Source organism: Lissotriton vulgaris, chromosome 3_1, assembly GCF_964263255.1.
Source record: "Lissotriton vulgaris chromosome 3_1, aLisVul1.2, whole genome shotgun sequence".
NCBI classification, from domain to species: domain Eukaryota; kingdom Metazoa; phylum Chordata; class Amphibia; order Caudata; family Salamandridae; genus Lissotriton; species Lissotriton vulgaris.
The window spans coordinates 2002273380-2002293530 of NC_141689.1; positions in this window are offsets into that span (position 1 = coordinate 2002273380).

Below are 20151 nucleotides of genomic sequence, written 5' to 3' on the forward strand. Positions count from 1 at the left end.
TCGACAAAGCTGTACAACCAGCGGCACTACGACACCGGAGGATCCTGTTCCACCTGAGACCGGTAGTTGAGCAGGAACTACTAAAACTGGAGCAGCAAGGCGTGATTGAGAAGGTGTCGGGCCCCACCCCATGGGTATCGCCAATGGTTATTGCCGATTAACCAAGACAACCAGGCAAAATCAGAAGCTGCATTGACATGCGGATGCCAAACAGGGCGATTAAGCGGGAGATGCACCTCACACTGACAGTAGACGACATATTGACTGATCTGAATGGCTCGAAGTGGTTCTCTAAATTAGATTTTAATGCCGGCTATCATCAACTGAGACTAGCGGTAGAGAGTAGATACATCACAACATTCTCGACGCATCTCTGACTTTGCCGATACAAGAGGCTCAATTTCGGCATCTCGTCAGCCGCCGAAATATTCCAGAACACTGTGAAAGAGATACTGTCGGGCCTTCCAAGTGTGCTTAACGAGAGTGATGATATTTTAATCCATTCACAAACAGTCGAAGAGCACCATCGGCGACTCAGAGCCACGTTGCAGAGACTAGCGGAACATGGCGTGACCCTCCACAAAGAAAAGTGCCAGTTTTTCCAGGAAACCATTGACTTCTTTGGATACGTGTTCAGCGCTGACGGAGTCAAGGTAGACCCCAGGAAGTCACAGGCCATCAGAGGTGCCCCAGCCCCGATGACCGCGTCTGAAGTCAGAAGTTTCCTAGGTACGGCGACGTATTGCGCACGATTTATCCCGAATTTAGCAACCATTGCCGAACTGCTGCGCAACCTAACCAAGAAGGAAACTCCGTGGAAGTGGACCTTGGCTGAAAGCGAAGCGTTTGAACATGTCAATCAGCATTATTAGACATCACTACAATGGCCTATTTTGATACCTCCAGATCCACCGAAATACTGGTTGATGCCAGCCCTGTTGGTCTAGGAGCACTACTCACCCAGGAAACGGAGCCAGGCACCTGGGACCCACTAGAGTTCGCGAGCAAAGCTCTGACTGCAACAGAATCAAGATACTCGCAGATCGAGAGAGAAGCCCTCGCCGTGAAATGGGCGTGCAACCAATTTCACCTCTATGTAAGCGGACACCCGTTCCAGGTGGTGACCGACCATCAACCACTCCTCCCGCTATTCAAGGGAACAGCGCCACATCCACCCCCCGGATAGAGCGGTGGGCGATACAGCTACAACAATATCAGATGGACTTAGTATACCCGCTGACTTTCTATCACGTCACCCTGCCCGGACAGGTGAGCCGGACACCGATCAAGGAACGATGACGGAGGAATTCGTTAACATGGTGACACAATGGTCATTTCCCAAGGCAATGTCAGTCGACACAATCAAAGCACACCTCGACGCTGACCCCATCCTCGCGAGAGTTGCTCAAGCGTTGGCCAAGGGCTCGTGGAAAGGCTTTCTCAAAAATGTCCAAGGATAGAGCATAGCAGAAAGGAACGGTTTGGCACAATTATGGAAGGTTCATGGCGAACTCAGTATCGCTGAAAATGGCATTATCCTGAGAGGATCGCGAATCGTCATCCCCATCGAGCTACAAGACCAAGCCACAATGCTCGCGCATGAAGGCCACCAAGGCACAAAGCGGATGAAATCCAGAATGCGAGAGAAGGTTTGGTTTCCCACCCTTGAAGAGAAGGTCGACTCTGTGGTTCACAACTGCAGATCCTGCCAACTTACCAGCAACTCGGAAACTCCAGCACTTGTCATCACGGAAGACCCGGCGCCATCATCTTGGTCATGGCTGAGCCTTGATTTTGGGAGTTTCCCGGATGGGAGAATCACTGATCGACAGCTACACCAAGTACCCAATTGTGGAGATAGCCCTTCAACGAGTTTCACCAACGTGCAACCTATTCTGGACAAGTAGTTCGCACTGTTCAGCATTCCGCAGGTGATCAAAACAGACAACGGGCCCCCGTTCCAGGGCAGCGAATTCAGAGACTTCGTGGGAAATCTCGGAATCAAGCACCACCGGATTACACTCCAATGGCCCCAAGCAAACGGGGAAGCCAAACGATTTATGAGGACCATCAATAGAGTGCTACGCATCGCAACGGCGGAGAACAAAGACCCGGAGACTGCTCTCCAGAGTTTCCTTCATGAATATTGGAGCACCCAACACTGCACCACACAGCGATCACTGTGGTCACTCATGTTGGCCGGCCCGCGACGAGACCTGCTTCCCATGGAGGACACCTGGGCCGCTGAGCCGTATGACCTGAAGGCGACACAAGAGAGAAGACGCCACAACAATGACAAAGCTAGCCACCGACGAAAGGTTCATCCCCGGATGCGGGTACCAGGTGACGCTGTGTTAATACGTGCCAGAAGACCTGGTGATAATTCCGCACCCCCTATGAACCAGGGCCATGGGTGGTGAAGTCAACAAAAGGCACATCTGTCACCGCCGAGAAGAACGGCGAAGTAATCACCCATAATGTGTCGTGGTTCAAGCAAGTACCACCAACGGTTGACACATATCAGCCAGGAGATATGCTAATGAACACTGATTGCGATGTGACTGTGTTGGATAATAGTGTTTGTGAACTTACAACAAGCAGTCCTGTGCAGCCGACCATTTCAAGTGCTGAAAACACCGCCGGATTGCAGTGTGAAATCCGCCACCGACCACATCATCTCAGGCCGAATCCTCGGCCCAGTCAGAGGTTTGCAGACTTTGTGTGTTGAGTAATTAAAGTTTGAAATGTTAATAAAAGACTGATTTGGGATGGGATATAGCGCTCTAGTGTTTCAGCCCCTTGGCTGAAACGGGAAGCACCTCCAAACATTGTAGCACTCTCTGGCCAGGCGTGGCCAGGGAGCTTAAATAAATGGACCGGAGTTGCTTGTGACTTCCGGTCCATACCACCACACTACTGAGTAGACCTACTTTATTTGCCCCTGAATGTGTGCGCACCCTAGCTGGCCTGTGTATTGTGCGGCAGCCCAACAAGCTGCACAGTACCTGACATACCAATAGTAAAACAAACATACAGTTAGCAGATTTCATGCTGTCTCATGACGGCCAAAGGTCACCTGCAGCAGGGGTTGGCTGCCTGAGGAGGGTTGGGCACAAGGCACTGCCTCTAACCCCGGCTACACACTGCCTATGATTGGGTACACATATCTTTTCAATGTGGTATATGGTTAAAAAAGAATTCTCTAAAAAAAAATCAAGGTTTAAGTGGAGTTATGGTTGACTTTGTTATGTTTAAAAAACCTCATTAATTCACCTAAACCCACAGTTAAAGTGCAGTTATGGGGCAGTATCACGATGAGCTTTTCTGCTGCAGTGTGTATAGAGAATTCATTTAGCCCAATATTTACCTGAGTTACGGACTTTTTTTTATAGATACATAGCTCAGAAACAGAAAGAGGCAAGCCTTGCCTACTGCTTCCGATGTGTACCCTCTGAAAATAAAGCAATAACTCATAATAATATCATGGTAAATTAATTCACTGTATTCCCTGCAAGTGCTTAAAACAGGCCCTCGAAGCTGTGCTGCGCCAGAAAAGCCCATTATGATACGACCTATGGTTTCAAATTAAAATTGAAAACCACTGACATTGCAAGTTTGGTTAGTAGGACCACAATCCAACACTCACACCACAGCCTGGAAGCTGCAACTTGCCCACTAATTGCAATGCTATTGACCACACAATATTTGTACCAATAAATATTGAATTAAATAACAACACATACCTAAACCAAAGAACAGTTGAATATAGTATTAATCTTTTTAAGTTGTAATTGCAATGTGGCACATTAATTGATGTCTAAACTCATTTATAATGTTTGTAATCGCATCTGGCCCATGCGTGAGAGCATTGCAGTTGATGTGCGAGTTATGGTTGGAATTGTTTGAAAATAAGAATTCTAGTTTGAATAGTTTGAAAATTATAACGTTGGTACATTATTTGCATTTATGCTCACTAAATATCGGGATACTTCAATGCATTTCAAAAGACCTTGAGAAATATCTCCTTTTTTAATTGTTTGAGAAATTAAGTGTTCGTGAGTAGAAAGAGGTATACCTTCTTTGCTGTATGAAGATGAGGAGGAGCAAGATGGCGGGTTGACGCCGCCGGGATGTCAGGCTCTCTAGGCAGCTCCCGCTTAAAGCCCGTTAAAGCACTACCAATGTCTGTGACGATCGATTTCTTTTTTTGTACTGGAAATGCTTCCTTTACTGGAATTGACAGAATACTAAAAGCGGAGAAGTTTCTAGAGCTACTGAAAAGGAGTTTGAGTTTGGATTGTGAATACAGGACCTTAAAGCTTTACCGCACCTTGCTGGATTGTGAGAATATGTGAACTAGTGGTCCTTTGTCGGCAGTCGAAGCTCAGGAACTATTAAGCATTAACTCTAAATCAGTTGCAACAAAATAACTAGCTTGGCGCCTACATACACTTACCGGTCATTCGAGTGACTCATGCTCGCGCTAGCTGTTAGCATCGGAGTCTTCAGGCTGGTTAGCAGATCGCGGCAGCTCTGCTTGCTGAGCTCGAGAGTCGGCTGGGAGACCTGGGTGTCCTGGTCAGCCGTCAGAGGCAGTAAGCTTGGAATGGATCCTCCGGAAGTGCCGGCTCGTGTTACACATGCAGGGAAGCCTCCACCCCCTGCTGCAGCGGTGAAAACAGGCCAGAGCGAGGACATGATGACAGAGCAGGGAACGCCGAACGGAAGACTTCGGGCTGACAACTTCAAGGTTGGTAAGCCCATTCTTCAGTTCGTTCGCTCAGGGAAAGCAGCGGAGTTAATTTCACCAAAAGCAACTACAGAGAGTGGCTTGAATCTAGTGTTAAAGCAGGCTCCGCAGAACCGGATGATGGTGAGATTGTGGAACAGGGGGCATCTGGGCCAGATGATGCGGATAATGGGACTTTGAAATTGAATAGAGAAAATGATGCGCTAGACACAGAATTTCAGACTAGCACGACTGAGGAAGTAGAGGATGGCTCTGATAGTTTGACTATAATAGAAAATGTTGCTGAGATCAGTATTGCTAATGAGCCGAATGGGGCTAATGGAACACAGAATTCATTAAACTTGAGCTCATGCAGGGGAAAATCGGCTCCTTTATTTCGAATACCAAATCCCCCAGAATCGCCTGGAAAAAACTCAGGAGGAACTTACAAAGGGGAGGTCTAGCTCTGCCTGATTTACTTAACTACTGCCACGCGTATCATTTAAAAAACTTTAGAATATTGACCAATAAATTTGTCTGGTCTTCCTTGGGCCTACTGTTTCAGGCCCTACTCCACGATATCCCTCAAGGACAGGAGTTCTTTCTTTTTAAATTTGGGGACCCTAAATTTTACAAAAGGTCAGGCTGAAGGTCCTGGGGGCTGCATTAAAAAATTGGATCTATGTCAGGAAAAGTCTAAAAATACCGTATGACACTTCACAGGCCCCCATCTGGGACTCCTCAGGCACTCCTGCTTGCCTCAGGGATCATCTCTCTCAGCCTCTTAAAACCGCAGGCATTCAGGTTTACGGTGATCTTCAGAAGGATTCGCAGGTGATGAGTTGGGAATCTCTTTCTAACATCACAGGTGGCACGCTCACCAGATTTATATATTACCAACTGTCTGGGTGGTGGGCAACACAGTCCTGGGACCATGATGACTCGATTGCCAAGTTTAATATGGCTTCTAGAGAGGGTGGCTGGAAGCGAGAAATTTCGTTCTGGTATTGGGCTTTGTTGGAAGATGAAAGTCTGGTGGCTTCCGAAATCCAGCATCTGTGGGGAAATAGCCTTGGCCCAGATATGTATAATCTAGACGATCTTTGGAGGGATTCTTTTACCATGTTGCAGACTGTAGTAAAGCCAGCCGCTCTTAGGAGAAATCACCTTTATACAGTCTACAGGGTTTATTGGACCACAGGGAAATTAGCCAAGGCGTTGGGGTCAGTTTACTATTGCCCTAGATGCGACTACTTGGCTGCCGCTGACCTCCACATGTTTATAGATTGCCCAAACATTACCAGCTATTGGCTTGAGGTAAAAAGGTTTATTGAAGATGTTCTTCAACAACAGGTGGACATTAACCCTAGGACAATCTTTTTTGGTCTAACCACATATTACTGCTTGAAAGATCCAGCATCCAAATGTATCTTCTATGTGGGTATTTTGGCTACAAGAGAGATTTGCAGATCATGGAAATCTCTAAACCCCCGACCTTTGCAGAGTGCCTGTCACATATAATATTTACCAGCGAATCAGACATTGCATGTGATACTAATAGTCTGGATAATATATGGTTGGCCCTGGCGGCCTGGCGTAAAAAGTAAAGTGGTCCCGTGATTTAACCTGGGTACTTTGGCTCTTTTTCTCCTAAGTAACATATGGCTTGGGAGTCATGGTGAAAAGGAGCGGACAAAGGAAACAGTTTTGACTTGAGGGAACCTCATCTCATTATCATTACTTGTCCAACACATGGCGGGGACGAATTAGCCAGATGAGAAGTGAGGAAATATAAAATTTTATGGTCAGAAATGTTCCCTAACGTATACCCCAACGGCTCCATGTATGTGCTTCAAGTACATGTATGTTCCCTCCACGACCAGTTATGAAGACGCAAATACATTTGCGTCCAACGTTAATATGTCCTCTTTCAGATCCACCATGAATGGGTCGGATATTCCGTTCCTAAGTGTGCCTTGCCAACGTCTTTACATGGTGCACTTTTCACGTTTTCCCTGACCAGGGCGAGCTAGGCCCTGATTTCTGCCACCGAGTCTTTTTCTGCCTTCTGTCTCTGGATGCTGCAGCCTGGACCTGCATCTGTATCCCTGACCTTTGTCTTACTCCCTGCGCGGCTCGGCCTGCTAGCCTGCCAAGACTGTATTCAACCTTCAAGTTATCTGCTCCGCTCCTCGAAAATACTTTCCTGTCTAGTAGTTTAGGTAAACATCCTTCCCAGCTGCAGAGCAATGGGCCCGGCCTCACTGTCTCCATGCAAGTAATTCATAGCTCCCGTTACCATGGTAGGCCCATGCCCCCTTGCACTCCATGTAGACACGTAGACGCTTATGCACGCACTAGCAGTCAGTATAGAATAGCCTCTGCCCAAGAGACCTTTCCTTCTAGATAATACAGTTCCTCAAACACAAGATATTAGATATGATTTGGGATTAGGTTGTTCTGACATCCCAGACTTCTGTCTCCTCATGTACGGCTAAATGTCAAGTCCCCTTCACCCTCCAGTTTCCATTTCAATTGCACGTCATGCTGCTGCGCGCGCATCTCTGCCATGTATTTCTGCTGACACTGCAGGATTCTCTTATGGATCCACCCACCTGTGACACCTTTATGTGACGTTTCGAGTACACGCCTTTGTGCACACCTTCTGTTACGCCTTTTCTATTACGTACATGCATCCTTATCTCTTTTCTCTCAGCTGTTACGCCTTCTACATCTATTACTGATGTAATACATTGACTATATATATGATGTCTTGTCAATAAAGTATTGTGATTCCCTTCCTGAGCCCTTGTGGTGATGGAACCCGATGACACCTGGTTCGAACCATATAACCAATTCCTTTTTAAGGAATAAAACCCTTATAAACCTCAGATACCACGGATTCTGCCTCTTATTTTTTACTGAGTTATTCTTATTGAACTTTACCGCATAAATTAAGTATAGGTAATTTAAATTTACAACATAATTGGCGCCCGAATAGGTACCCCTCCCCCACCTTACGCGCCGGCGGTGCGTTGCAGGCCCGGTCCCCTGCCACAGCCGGACGGACAACTACGCGTAACCGCAGGATTTCCTGTATCTCCCTCAGGCCAACGGAGGTGACTGAGGCTGCGATCGACACCCAGACGAGGCGGTGAGGAGTGCGGAGGATCCCGACCAGAGCCTAGCTGAGAGAGCAAGGTCCGAGGTATTCAGAGGCCCACCAGGTTCCGAAGTCCCGAAGTACCTACGTCACGAGTCGAGTCCGGTCCAGTCCAGTATCAAGTTTCCGAGGCCTTCCGTTCCGTGCTTCCCGGTGAGTACCGTTGCTGGGGACGCATCTAGACGAGCGCATTAATTTGTGCCGGTCAAGACGGGTTTGGGTACACAGACCCGGTATGCACTGTTTTAGCGGTGTATCTGTACTGTTTAGCAGTATATCCGGTCTGCACTGTTTTAGCGGTGTATCTGTACTGTTTAGCAGTATATCCAGTATGATTATTATTCGTTCTTAAAAATGTTTCAGTGTGTTTTAAGTGTCATGGTATGAGTGATTGTTCGATCTTCATTACTGTGTTTATTGTATTAACTGTGTTCAAGTCTAAGTAAGTATCAAGTAGCAAGGTTCAAGATGCCTTTGTTTTCTAGACTAAGACAAATAAAAACCAGAAAAGGGGTACTCGAGGAAGCTGTTCCCATCCCACCCAGGGACACTCCCGGTTACTTTATGTACCACAAACACGGCTTAGATGCTGTATTATATCTTGACTTGTGGGTGGACTATACCAAAGATTTAGAAGAGAATCAGAAATGGCCCGCTACGGGGACATGGGATGCCGAGTGCATCATGAGAGTAGAAGAAGCGTTATGGAAAAAGAAAGCCAGACAGTCACAGAAAGATGCCATTGAATTATGGCGTAAAGAATCGCATAGACGCACAGAGAAAGCACTCAGAAAAGTAGAGAAAAGTAGAGAGGATTCAGACAAGGCCCGAGAAAACGTATTAGTTGAGGAAGGTATACGAGTTAAAACAGAACAAGTAGACAGACAACGAAACACTCTTATGAATGGTATGTATCCTCTCCTGGCCGAGGGTTTACCTAAGGCCACCCAGGAAGTACCAAAAGATCTGCCACCTCCATTACTCCCGACTAAAGTACACCACACGACGGCGAAGGACATTTTCCTTTCCTCTTATTTAGACGATGTAGCCCCCGAATATGTCAATACGGCGCCGCCACGCACACCACCTGCTGACGGCACCCCACCTCGAGATAATCTGCACCCACTTCCGCAACAACAAACTCCTCCTCCCGGTCCACGTCCTGCGCCCGTTCCACCAGCCCCAGTCCTTCCTGCACCTATTCTTCCTGGCATGAATCCACTAAATCCTTTCTTACCTGGCACCTCAGGAGGTGCGGCAGGAGGTTTCCAGACACCGCCACAAACACATCGATTGACTTATAGGGATCTAGCACAACAACGTACACCTCAAACAGTGAGTTCTAACATGCTTAAAGAACCTCTCACAGACTGTAGATATGATCCGGTACCTGGTAAAGACGACAGAATGATGCTGTCATCAGTACGTCTACGACGAGTTGCAAACTGTTTAATGTTACTACCAGGAATGATTGAGCATCTAGACAGAATATATATTTTTGTTCAAACGGGGGTAGGTCCTGAAAGTATTGGCGAGGCTATGGCACATCAGAAAGTTGACACTCAAAAATTGATATTACGTTTCTTCATAAACTGCTTGATAAGAGACCGAGATAGGCCCGGCGTAGACCCGGAAGAAATGAAAGCACTTAACAAATGGGGCCAGAATATAGCAGACGGAAAACATGATAAACAGAGTTGTATAGAAAATATGTACCGAAGGATTCGAAAAGCAGTAGTACAAATACACGAAAGAAGACAGCCTGAAAGAGAAATAGATTCAGACAAAATTGACTCCTCGGAGGAGGAGGAACATCCAGAGACAACAACAGGAACATTACAGTTACCAGCTAGAGAAATGATAGCATATGTAGGAAAGGGAAGACCCTTTAATAATTCAATGCGTCCAGTACGTCCAGAAAGTAAGAGAGTTTTTCAAACAGCCATGTCAAATCCAAAGACCCCTGAACACCTATTTCAGGCCACCGATAGAATACTTCAAGAACGAATGGGGTATCATGTACTCGATTCCATGGATGAACAAGAATGAGCCAGGTCAGCAGTACAATGGGCTGACAGTTCTGATAAATATAATGATGACGCATTAGCACAAACGTTTTTGAATCTTTCCCCAGGTGAACAGCGTCTAGCTGGTATGTACATGATACAACACCTCCTTATATTGTATAAAAGCCAACACTCTGATCCTGGCCCCCTACCTGATATATTAATAGAACTACTCATGAATAAATGGAGAGGCCTAGGTACCGATTTAATTAAAGTAATTCTAGAACATCGGCACAGATATAGTGCCTTCCTGTGTCCACAGTTTGACCCAGCTCCACCCATAGAAAGAAAAACGTATTAAATAGACAGACAGAATCCTTTACGAGAAGTACACCCAGTCAGGAATGAAGATAATACCTTTAGACGCATGTTTGTATACACACCTATAACGAAAATAGAACTATTGGAAATGAAGAAATTAGTGCCAAGCCATGACAAAGATCCAGCAGGTTTCCACCGTGAAATAAAAGACATGTTACTCATGGGTGATTACACCTATCCCGACATTATGAAAATATTGAAAGTATTATTGCCTGCCGGTATTTACGAGAAACTCAAAGAAAAAGAATGGGAGTTGGGAGAGCAAAAGATAGAGTGGGCTGCGTTAGAAAACGAAGAAAACACTCGAACTCCAGGCCTAGGGCTTGGGGACAAAACTAAAGCATTACCAGGATTGTTAGTGCAAGTATTGCCACGTTTATGAGCAACGAAAAAGGAAGACTGGGATGCAATCTCAGCCTGCAAACAGAAACCCGATGAAGACACTAGTGATTTTTATTCCCGGTTTGAAAAATGTTTTGGTATTAACAGTGGCCTGAAAGCAAGTAGCGAGTCATATCCACATCTTTTTGTATCCAAATTAGTTGAGAATTCCCTGCCCCAGGTTAAGAATAGAGTACTGAAAGTCGAGAGCACCTGGCAAGCTAATACCCCTTCACAAATGTTACAAATGTTACAGTATCACCAGAATAGAATTAGAGAGGAACATGAACACGAACAAAGACGTATGAAAGACACGAAAATGAAAATGCTAGTTGCTCAGTCAGTTCCAGCTGACGGTAATAAAAAGGGTACGACACAGTCCAATAATTCAGCAGGTCCTGTTAAAGGGACATGCAACTACTGTAAGCAGCCAGGTCACTATATAAACGATTGTGCAGTTTTGAAACATAATATCTCGACAGGTAAAACTAAAGAGAGACCGCGTCCACCGAGACAAGATCAGGCCCAACAACAAGTACCACAGAATATCCAGCCTATGCAGGCTTCGCAACAGACAGTACAGACCGTAGCAGTACCACAGTCACAGCCCATTACCGCAACACAAAACACGACACAACAGATGTACCAGTATGCACAAAATGATTATCCCGATTATCAGCGATACACATGAAACAGCCTAGAGAGGGAAGTTGGCTTGCCTCTTATTGAGGTTCCTGTAGATCAAGAAGGTCCTTATGTACATAGTCAAGTATTAGGGAAAGACAGAAAGTTTTTAATCGATACAGGGGCAAGCAGGACAACTATAAGTCACGACGAGGTTCCAGGGGCACCCCTCTCAGGCTCACAGAATGTCTCCCTTGGATTTTCAGGAAAGCCTATTGTTAATGAAGTATCGCAACCACTTCCTCTTGCAGTTGGTCCATTGACAAGTACTACAGATTTATTACTTACAAAATCATGTCCAGAAAACTTGTTAGGTATAAAGACACTGAAAGCTCTAGGAGCTGTAATTTGCTGTTCTCCGGAAGGAGTAAGATTGTTCTTACGTGACTTTAAGGGTCACTATGTGTTGAGAGATATTGATCCCAGATTACAGAATGTTCCTGCACATTTATGGGCACAAGGCCCCACTGATGTAGGTTGTATGCACATTACACCATATCGAGTCACACTCAAGCCAGGAGTGGTGTTACCACGAATTCGACAATACAAGTTACCCCCAGATGCTGTAGTGGCTTTACTGCAAATCATTGACGAGCTCATTGCCCAAGGAGTGGTTGTTGAGACTGACTCAAATGTATGTAATTCCCCTATCATTCCGATTCTTAAACGTACTGATCCAAATTCACCTCCAGTGTATCGATTAGTTATCGATTTACGCGAATTGAATAAATGCATCGTACCCCAATACCCTGTGGTTCCAGATATTTCGTCTCTATTGACTGCCATTGATTCAGAAGCAACGTTCTTTACTGTAATTGACCTCAAGAACGCCTTCTTTAGTGTCCCAATCGATCCGGAAAGCCAATATCTTTTCGGATTCTGTTTAAATGGACGAAGCTTCAAATTTGCACGCGCACCTCAAGGATTCACAGAAAGCCCCAGCATCTATAGCCAAGCACTGAAAAGACAACTTGACAGTATTCACATGCCTGAAAATACTGCCCTGCTTCAGTATGTTGATGATCTACTGATCACCGCCCGAAGCGAACCTGAATGTGAACGAGCATCACTGACGGTGTTACATTTTCTGGCTGACAAAGGGCACAAGGTGTCCCCTTCAAAGCTTCAATTCTGTGTTCAGCAAGTTGTGTACCTTGGGCACTTGCTGTCCAAAGGGGGGAGACAGCTCACACCTGATCGCATCCAGTTAATTGTAAACATGTCACCACCCAAGACGCAAAAGGAGGTGCGGGCTTTTATTGGCCTCACTTCCTACTGCAGACAATGGATTCCCCAGTACGCATTTCTAGCAAAGCCACTCATACAGTTGACAACTCAGGAGGCAGCATCTTCGACTGTCCTCCCTTGGACTCAGGAACATACACAAGCTTTTGACGACTTAAAGAAAGCCTTATGTCAAGCACCTGTTTTAGCGACACCATGTTACAGTAAGCCTTTTACACTTTTCGTCACAGAACGTGAAGGTACTGCATTGTCAGTACTCACTCAGGAACAAGCAGGTTCACACAAACCGTGTGCTTACTTTTCTAGCACATTAGATCCAGTAGCCCAGGCTCTGCCTGCGTGCTTGAAATCTGTAGCAGCGACAGCTCTAGCAATTAGACAAAGTGATTCCATAGTGTTAGGTCATCAATTGACAGTACAAGTTCCACATTCCGTGGAAGTTCTTTTAAACCGAACACAGACTCAGCACTTGACTATAGCACGACTGACAGGTTATGAATTGACATTGTTTCAACCACACATAGATATCAGACGCTGTAATACATTGAATCCCGCTACACTTTTGCCATTAAGTGAAACAGACCCATTAGCACATGATTGTATTGAAATCATTACTATTACGACGAAACCCAGACAAGACTTAACAGACACTCCATTACCAGATCCAGACCTGACACTTTATGTGGATGGTTCATGCATGAGAACAAGTACAGGAGAGTTAGTGGCCGCCTACGCAGTCACGACAGAAACTGAAGTCATAGAAACGAGTTGTATTGACACCCTGTCAGCTCAAGCAGCAGAGCTCATCGCTCTAGCCCAAGCATGTATTCGAGCCAAGAATAAGAGAGTTAACATATATACGGATTCACGTTATGCATTCGGAGTCGTACACGACTTCGGTGTCCTCTGGCGAGAGAGAGGTTATTTGACTTCTCACGGTGCCAAAATTCAACACGGTCCCCTCATTCAAGCACTATTAGATGCAATACATCTGTGTACAGCCATATCCATCATGAAGTGCAAGGCACATACGAAAGTCACAGATACCATTTCCCAGGGTAACGACCTGGCAGACCGTACAGCCAAGCATACAGCTCAGACTCAGATTCACACAACTGACCTGATCAAGTCAATAGTTCAGACATCGACACATTGCATGACAGTTAAGGATCCCGCCCTAGATGTAATTGACATACAGACACATGCTACACCAGATGAAATCAAGAAATGGACTGAACTAGGAGGGATCCAAACAGATCAGGGATGGATGACGAAGGGAAAATCTATATGGTTTCTCCCTGACTCTATGGTTCAAGTTATCATTAACACAGTACATAGTCCTGCACATTTAGGAGAAAAAGCCATGTTAGATTGTATTCAAAACCTCTGGTTCAATAAACATTTACGAGCAGCAGCCAAACAGAAAGTGCGTACTTGCATGATTTGTTGTCAGTTCAACCCAGGTAAAAGCATTCCTGTAGAGCAAGGTGGATTTCATCCTCCCGATCACCCTTTTGAAGTCCTCCAGATGGATTATATCCAGATGGAACGTTGTCGAGGATTCAAATACGTCCTCGTAGTTGTATGTGCACTTTCCCGTTGGACAGAAGCATATCCAGTCCCAGATTACACTGCTCCGACCACTGCCAAACAGCTGGTACGTGAATTCTTCCCACGGTACGGCTTGCCCCGTATCGTATACTCAGATAACGGTCAGCCATTCTCGTCCGAACTTATGAAACAGGTTACACTCCTGCTCGGCTACCAGTGGAAATTCCATTGTGTCCGACATCCCGAGGCAGCAGGTCTCGTGGAGCGTCATAATCAGACTCTGAAAATTCGTCTTGCCAAGATCTGTAGAGAGAAAGGTGTTGACTGGATAGTAGCTCTACCAGTTGCACTCTTTTATATGAGGATGGTCGCACATTCTAGAACAGGGCTATCCCCGTACGAGGTGGTCTTTGGTAGGCCACCAAATATGTGGGGGACGCCTTTGCCTCGAAAAATTACAGATGTTGATTGTAACATGTTGACAGATTACCTTGCTTCCTTGATGTCTGCACTACAATCATGTCGTTCACAGGTTGCTGCAGCCTTTCCCGACAACACCGAGATGAAGCCCCATGAAGTGGTTCCAGGCGATTTCGTTTACATAAGAAACTTCGACAGGAGGAGTCCGCTGGAGCCCCGGTGGCAACCGCCGAAATTAGTACTTTTGACTACAAGGACTGCCATAAAAGTCAAGGGCCGTAAGGGCTGGCTTCACTCGAGTCACATCAAAAAGTTTCATGGACTGCCGCCAGTTTTGAACTCTCAGCCCTGCCCTCCTCCACAGACTGATTCAAAACTCCCCCTGGTAGAGAAAACTTCTTCCCAGGAATATAAATTAAAGCTAAGGTCTAGCAAGTCAGACAGTTTAATTGTTTAAGTCCTCCCCTAGGTGAATCGGTTAGACGCATTTCTGACATGTACCCCCTAGACCCCAACAGAGAGAGAGATAGACAGAAACAGCTCAAGAAACATGAATATTGTAAATCACTTCGCAGTCACTGCATTGTGACACTATTGATTATGTTTTTTCTGAGTCTTTTGATTATTGCTGCAAGTGTACTGTTGCATATCTATTACCCTATTTTCAAGCGTGCACATTCTCCCTTCAATGTCACTGAAGAACATTCTTTCAGCGAATTACCTCCGCATGAATTGTCTTACCGACTTGCGCTGCGTAACAATACATTCATTAATATGTTACACCATTCCCATCAGACCAGCAACGCTACAAATTGTTGGATATGTGGCCGACTCCCTCCCTATCAGAAATACAAGGGAGTTCTGCCTCTCTTTCCGTACCCGTTCACACACAATGGTTCCTGTGGTGCATGGTTTAGTTTGATTAATTCCTTAGATTCCAATTCCGTAGTGTACCAGGGCAATTGGATATGGGGAAATCTGAACACTGTTTTGCATAAAGTATGCTTCCCTGACAAGGAGGGTCTTCCAAAAAGGACAGGAACTGATCTAGAGAATGAAGTATATGGATTAGGTAACTTCACACTTAACCTCATGATCCTGAACTTTGAATCTGAAACCGAACCAGTCTTGCCAGCTATGTCAGTATTGCCAGTAAAAGGTGAATTATGTGTCAGAAAGAATGGTTCAGTACACCTGGGTCATAGTAAATGTACTACTGTGATCGAATTTAGTGACAAGGGCCAGTCTACATTTAAAGCTTCCCGTCATTCCTATTTCATTTGTGGTCATACAGCATATACACGCTTACCTCCAGATTGGGATGGCACCTGTTACATTGCATTCCTTCTGCCACCTGTTTTCCTAGCACCTCCTGATTATCATAGGAATACTCATCTAGTACACACTAGGCCCCAGAGAGATCTCCCGATTGTCGACTACACTGAAACGGCATGGGAGCAATATACAGACTTCAATAAAGGTTTCTTTCCCTACTTAGGTGCTGTCTTTAATAGTAAACTGATACGAAGATTAACCAGAACCCTCGAAGCAGTAGTGAATGAGACTACTTCCGCCCTAGGCAACTTAACGGAGGAGCAGTCTGCTATGCGGATTGTTGTTCTTCAAAATCGTCTTGTTCTTGACGTCATCCTGGCCGATAGGGGCGGAGCCTGTAGGGTCATCGGATCGAGCTGCTGTGTTTTCATTCCAGAAAACGCGCCATCAGTATATAGAGCCATAACACGTCTTCACAAAATTGCAAGTCAGATACACCAGAATCCAGGCACCTGGACTTGGTCCGGTTGGTTCTGGAGCGTGTTGTCAGCCTGGGGATGGAAGGTCCTATCCTTCCTAGGTATTGCCCTTCTCATAGTGTTCAGTTGTTGCCTATGTTTACAATGTGGGCCAGCGATTTGCGGCTTGTGCGCCACATCATGTATTCCTCATTCAAGTCCACCTTCAAAACACCGTAAGAAGAAAGAAGAGCAAATGATGTTACATGAACAGATTGATAGAATAATGAGGATTGATATATCATGAAGGGTCCGTAGGGAACAAGGAGGGAATGAGGAAATATAAAATTTTATGGTCAGAAATGTTACCTAACGTGTACTCCAACGGCTCCATGTATGTGCTTCAAGTACATGTATGTTCCCTCCACGACCAGTTATGAAGACGCAAATACATTTGCGTCCAACGTTAATATGTCCTCTTTCAGATCCACCATGAATGGGTTGGATATTCCGTTCCTAAGTGTGCCTTGCCAACGTCTTTACATGGTGCACTTTTCACGTTTTCCCTGACCAGGGCGAGCTAGGCCCTGATTTCTGCCATCGAGTCTTTTTCTGCCTTCTGTCTCTGGATGCTGCAGCCTGGACCTGCATCTGTATCCCTGACCTTTGTCTTACTCCCTGCGCGGCTCGGCCTGCTAGCCTGCCAAGACTGTATTCAACCTTCAAGTTATCTGCTCCGCTCCTCGAAAATACTTTCCTGTCTAGTAGTTTAGGTAAACATCCTTCCCAGCTGCAGAGCAATGGGCCCGGCCTCACTGTCTCCATGCAAGTAATTCATAGCTCCCGTTACCATGGTAGGCCCATGCCCCCTTGCACTCCATGTAGACACGTAGACGCTTATGCACGCACTAGCAGTCAGTATAGAATAGCCTCTGCCCAAGAGACCTTTCCTTCTAGATAATACAGTTCCTCAAACACAAGATATTAGATATGATTTGGGATTAGGTTGTTCTGACATCCCAGACTTCTGTCTCCTCATGTAAGGCTAAATGTCAAGTCCCCCTCACCCTCCAGTTTCCACGTCAATTGCACGTCATGCTGCTGCGCGCGCATCTCTGCCATGTATTTCTGCTGACACTGCAGGATTCTCTTATGGATCCACCCACCTGTGACACCTTTATGTGACGTTTCGAGTACACGCCTTTGTGCACACCTTCTGTTACGCCTTTTCTATTACGTACATGCATCCTTATCTCTTTTCTCTCAGCTGTTACGCCTTCTGCACCTATTACTGATGTAATACATTGACTATATATATGATGTCTTGTCAATAAAGTATTGTGATTCCCTTCCTGAGCCCTTGTGGTGATGGAACCCGATGACACCTGGTTCGAACCATATAACCAATTCCTTTTTAAGGAATAAAACCCTTATAAACCTCAGATACCATGGATTCTGCCTCTTATTTTTGACTGAGTTATTCTTATTGAACTTTACCGCATAAATTAAGTATAGGTAATTTAAATTTACCACAGAAGAGAAAGAGGATGCCCTTCAAGAACGCCCAATACGCATGAGGACTAACAAACAAAAAAAAAGAAGCGATTCAGAAGAAGGGGGGCATTCAAAACTCAAATCAAAAGGGAGCCAGAAATGATCTAGAGCCAAATATAAAGAACACACCCAGAATGGGGGCCACGAAAAAGAACGCAATAATTAAAGTTAAACATTTGAGGGGAACCAACAAGAATACACCGGCTAAAGTGGTTCAACAGGGCGGTGTATCAGGCAACAAGGAAATTCTTAACGATACTTCCCTTCGCCGTTGGTTTCAAACAAAGGGTGGTGTTAAATCACTGGTCTTAAGGCTCTCCGGGAGCAGCCCAATAGAAACCCCTCAGACAACTCTCACTGCCCCTGCACAAGTAAAGCCAACTGATAATGGTTCAGCTTCAGGACCTCCAGGGGCTGTTGACGAAGTGACTTTAAGTGTGAGAACTAGTCTAGAACCATCACTAGTTCTGATCTTTCAAGCTCTAAAAGATCAGAGACAAGAAGCACAGGAACATTACTCACAGCTTAGGACGGACAATGTAGATATCCAACAGGCTCTCCATTCTGCAACAGCTAAAGTGGACTCCTTGGTAAACGATATAACAGATCTTCAGCAACGTATGGCGGAAACTGAGGCGGCTGTGCTACAAACAGCAGAATTAACACAGACCCATGATACTTCAATCAAAGAACTCCAACTTAAGGTGGAAGATCTGGAAAACCGCCAGAGAAGACAGAACTTGAGACTATTTGGTGTTCCAGAGGACAAAGAGGGCTCTGACCCTCAAGCATATCTGTTGCTGTTATTTCAGAAAGCTTTCCCAGATCTGGCAGATTGGGATTGGGTCAGTCAGATACAGCGGGCACAGAGATTACCTCTTGGGCCACAGAGGCAGGGATCTAAATTTCCAAGGCCTATGTTAATTTACTTTGTAATTTTTTGTTACACCAAGCTGTATATCTACAGGCTCGTCCTAGCTCGCCTATAATATCCGAAACTGTAACTGTTTTTGTACGTTCAGATTTATGTAAGGCTACGATGGATAGGCTTTGGTCCATGCGACAGATAATAGAGCCTATGAAATCCCTGAATGCACAGGTCTTTTTACAAGAGCTGACACGGCTAAAAGTACTTAGAGGTGGTCAAACATATTTTCTTTCTGAAATTGAAGAGGCTAAGAAAGCATTTAACACTTGGCAACAGGAGAAGGGTGGGAAGCATTAAATTGATGAATTGCTGTAGAATTGTTGCAGAATTGTTGTTATGTGTTTAATGAATTGTATGCTTTCACAAGTATGGTTGTAGCGGCTTTTGGGTGAGGGGGCTGTTTAGGGGTTGCACGGTCTCCCTTTTGCGGCTTGTTAAGCAGCTTTTGCTAGGGGTGTAATTCCTCTCCCAAGGTACTGGGGTGGGTTTTTGAGCGTAGGGTGGGGTTGGGTGGTTGGAAAAAATGAAAAAGGTATTCAACGAGACAGCTAAAAAAAAAGTAGAGATACTTATAATAAGGCAGGAGAGAAATAAACTTAACAGAATGATGGGTTACATTAAACAGGAAAACAAATATTTTCATGATGAGTAAAATTAAATGCATTATTTGGAATGTTTCTGGTCTAAATAGTAAACTCAAGAGTCAGTTGGTGCATGAGGAACTGAAAACATATAACCCACATCTTGTAGTACTTACTGAAACACATCTTGCTTATAAGAACCGGAAGTTATTAGGGCAGCATGGCTATGAAACAATTATATGCACTACACAATCTTGTTCTATTAGGGGGGTGGCTATCTTAAATCAAAAGGGATTTCGTTGTGTCCCTTTAAAAACTTTAACGGACCGAGCTGGGAGATGGACACTGGCCCAGGTAGAAATACAAGCCAAAAAGTATGTTATAGGCGCTGTATATGGCCCTAATTTAGATGAACCACTGTTTTTTGATTCGCTAAATATGAAACTTTTAAATTGAGAAGGAGACAAAATGATTTTGGGGGACTTTAATTGTATTATGGATTACAATATAGACACTAGTAGACAGACATCTAGTCACAGAATGAAAAGGTCAAGATCAGCCATAATAGAAATGGGGAGATTACATCTAGTGACTGATTTGTGGAGATATTTACACCCTAACACTGCAGGATTTACTCATTATTCATCTCCGCATCAGTCATATTCAAGAACTGACATGGCGTGGGTTTCTAACGGCATCGCTATAACAACTGAGATGACGATATGCCTGCGCATAACTTCTGACCACAATCGCCTTATGCTAAAATTTCAAGCTGCACCCGCAGAAATGAATCTC